Raw genomic sequence first — 4089 nt, forward strand, 5'->3', positions numbered from 1 at the left:
ATACGTTTAAGGAGACTGCAGTCTAGAGGGCAAATAGCCCAAACCCAGAAATGTAGAATGAAGTGTAATATGGAATGGGGGCAAAGAAGATCTACACCTAACTCAAACTGCAAAGGGGAATTAAAAACGGAAATCAGACGTTTCTTAGAGGTGATGCCTAAACTCACCCTTGAGGGAAGAGTAAAAATTAGCCAGGTGTTCCAGCTCTCTATTGCACTGTAACAAAGTATCTTTAAAAACTTGAAACAATAAATATTGTATCTCAGAACTTGGGTACTTACTTAGCAGCTGGGCTGGTCGGTAGGATGCAAGACGTTTCACTCACATGCCTGGTACCTTGAAGGAGATGGTTTTAAAGACTAGTGTCTCTCTGCTAGAACCTTCCTTCTTTCCATGAAGTCTCAGGGCTTCTCCATAAGATCCCTCTGGCAGGGTAAGTGGGTTCTTACAAGGTGGCTCACGGCTCCAAGAACTGCTGCCCCGAGAGATCAAGTTGGAGGCTCCAAGGCTTCTTATAACAACAGCCTTAGAAGTCAGGCAACATCACAGCCAACACAATTTATTGGTTACACATGAGTCGGTGTGGGAGGGAACACATAAGTGTGTAAATACCACAGAGGCGTGGTTTATTCGAGACTATCATGGAGACTGGTTACCACAGCAGGCTAAGAGGTTTGGAGATTCTGAGGGTACAGTTTTCCGCTAGAAGGAATATCATGCACAAAGGCAATGATGCATATAGAATAAATCCTGAGAAGCATCAGGCTGCCACCGTTAAGCACAGCATGAGAAAGGGAACAGAGGGGAGACCCGGGCTGCACTTGGCTGCCGGCTCCCGAGTCCTGGGCCCCACATAGATGACCTTAAAACCAGAAATGAGGCCTCGTTCCAACAGCCTGTTAAAACATGTGAACTACTCTGAAATTCTGGGCATGCAGACATGCCTTAGCCAAAAATATTAAAAAGGCACTATCAGAAACTGGCACGGAAGTGGCATCCAGGTAAAAATCATGAGAATAAACGAGCAGCAGAGATAGAACTCAAACAAGTATCTGAGTTATACGAGGTGTTATGAAATGCTAAAAAATGAGAACTCTATGACGAATACAGTGAAGAAGGATTAAATGGTGGAGGTGGAAGGTGTTTTGACAGTCCATTTGAGTTTGGCTTCACCTTCCATAACTCAGATGATGCCTTCACGGATTTTTTTTTTTTTTTAATTTGGTGGAAGAGACTGGTTTTTATTCAACTTCTTTGAAAACCCACTTGCGGACTTTCTTGGGGACTCAACCAGGGGTCCCCCACAGAAGCCCAAGCAGAGAATTGTTTTTCACTGCCTTCAGTGGATTTCCATAATTTGAAGGGAATTTGCTCCTTCTGATACAGGATTTACGTCCTCAGGTTCACTAGGTCGTGGAAGCCTCACTTCGTTGTCTTCCATGTCATTTGAGGATAGCTGGGCAGACAGCTTCAAATCTGTATCACCTTTAACTAAAATTGTTAGTGGCAGGAAAATCATTACAAAGAGAATGGTTGAAAATGGTCAAGAAAGAGTCGAAGTTGAAGACAGCCAGTTAAAGTCCTTAACAATAAATGGTAAGGAGCAGCTGCTATGCTTGAATAACAAGTAATTCAATGCAACCAATTAATATAAAAGTTAACTATAACAAGCACCATTTGAGGATTAGCAGGAACTTTATTTTGAAGATTTCAAATGAACTTGACTTTCAGTGTAACTGTACCTAATCTTAAGTATTCATAACCACAACTCATGGTAGCTCTTATTTGTCACACTTCTGAGTTTATTTTTGGGGCCTCCTAGGACTATTTTTTTTTTGTCTTTAAAATTGTAAATCTTTGTGTGCATCTTGCTTTTTCTTTTAAATGTAATCCAAGGTGGCCATGACTCTTTCATGCATTAATACCAGCATGGATCTATTTTCTCAATGTGTTTGCAATGTGAGACAAGTAGTGTTAACCTGCTGTGTAGTTCATATTGCCTGGATGAATCTTCCACAACAATAATTTCATTTTTTTCAGTATTTAGTAGTGAAAGATATTAATGTGTAATGGTAATACATTTCTGGTTTAATATAAATTGAGGATGCTTTCTAACTGCATGAATCCTGGCAACTTGGTAAATTTTGACAATTGTTTAAATATAATGTTAAACTTAGGCTTAAAAAAGTAAAGCTGGTAAACTAGGTCTTTGCCATTTGCTATATATATGTATATATATATATACATATATATATATGTGCATTTGGTGCATTGAAAAAAAAGTCCTAAGAAACACCAAGCCACAAAACTGTATAGTGTTATGGTTAAAGAGTATAGGCTCCAGAGCTAGACTTTGGAGCCAGTTATTCTCCAGTGCAGATTTTGTATCCTAGAACTAAATTGTCCAAGGTTATTAAATTTAATTAATTGAATTAGTTAAATTAAACGTTCAGTTCTCTAGCTTCACCTCAATCATAGTGGCCACATTTCAAGTGCTCAAGAGCCACATGTGGCTAGTGGCTACCATATTGGACAACACAGACATAAAACATCCCCATCACAGAAGGTTCTCTTGGACAACAGTGTGCTGGGAGGTCTTTTAACAGACTTCCATTTAACTAACTTGCCTCATTAACTCTGTACTCCCATTGCAAAACTTATCAATTGATACCCAAGACTTACTAAAATTCATGGGTAACCACACATTTTTTTCACCCCCCAGTTTAACTGCTTATAAAAAAACCGGTTGTTTGTTCCCAAACCTGTGTGTTCCAGTTTACTTATATTGTAATTACATAACTTAGTTTAATTTAGCAACAGATAAAATACAGATGAGAAAAGTCTTCTAGGCAAATTAAGTTGAATGCTTTATTAAGAATTAATAAGGACAAGTTAAAATTTATTTGCTGCATAATTAGTCATAGGACGGAGAATTATAAGAGATTAGAAGGAAAAACATCTAGAACTCTATGCTCAGCTAACTTTAAGAGTCTTTAAGTACTTCACTTTAAAGAGCCTGAAACTGAAAAGTGTTAGACAATAATGGATGCAATTTATGAAAGAAAAATGAAGCTAAACAATAAATAGAACCATTTATCAAATTATGGATAAACACATATGATATTCTAAGTTAATATATTTAGAGAGATAATCAGACACTGTATGCTTCCTAATGGAAGAAGACAACACCACATATTAAGTCTTGAAAAAAAAATCAAACCTCTTGATCCAAGCAAGTCTCTAGATCCAACTGTGGCTAATCTCCAGCCACAATTATCATTTTATAGGAAATACAGAGGACAGAGGAACTTGTTAAACTACACCATGGGAATGCAATCAGCAAAATCCATACCCTGGGAAATGCTACAAGACAAACGACCCGGTTTCTTTTTTTTCTAAAGATTTTATTTATTGGGGCCCCTGGGTGGCTCAGTCATTGGGCGTCTGCCTTCAGCTCGGATCATGATCCCGGGGTCCTGGGATCGAGTCCCGTGTTGGGCACCCTGCTCAGCGGGGAGCCTGCTTCGCCCTCTCACACTCACCCTGATTGTGTTCCCTCTCTCGCTGTCTCTCTCTCTCCCTGTCAAATAAATAAATAAAATCTTTTTAAAAAAGATTTTATTTATTTATTTGAGAGAGAGAAGCAAAGGCAGACACTTAACTGACTGAGCCACCCAGGCACCCCTGACCGGGTTTCTTCAACATATTGCAAAGAGAGATGGAGGGGTAACTAATAGATTAAAAGAGACTTAAAATATAGAGCAACCAATCACAATGTGTAGATCTTATTTGGATCCTAATTCATATACAGTGTGTATTTAATATGAGATGATTGGAAATGTGTACAATGGCAGGTTATTTGATGTTATTAGGATAATTATTATTAATATTATAGGTGAAATAATTGTCATCATGTTAAAAAAGAAGCTGGTTCTTTTCGAGATACATACTGAAATATTTACAGATGATGTGATGACTGAGATTTGCTTAAATATACTATGGGAGGGGATAGTGGATGGAGGTATGGATGAAGCATGATGGGCTGATTATTTTTTTAGGATTTTATTTATTTGAGGGGGAAAGAGAGAG

General features: G+C 38.2%; 1 pseudogene; it reads left to right on the forward strand.

The window, feature by feature from the left end:
* Nucleotides 1-641: 641 nt before the first annotated feature.
* On the forward strand, nt 642-1631 carry LOC114200231 (dnaJ homolog subfamily B member 6 pseudogene; annotated as a pseudogene).
* Nucleotides 1632-4089: the final 2458 nt, after the last annotated feature.

This window comes from Eumetopias jubatus, unplaced genomic scaffold (genome assembly GCF_037043125.1).
Source record: "Eumetopias jubatus isolate StellerSeaLion01/CBP00866 unplaced genomic scaffold, mEumJub1_p1.0 scaffold_11, whole genome shotgun sequence".
In the NCBI taxonomy this organism is placed as follows: Eukaryota; Metazoa; Chordata; class Mammalia; order Carnivora; family Otariidae; genus Eumetopias; species Eumetopias jubatus.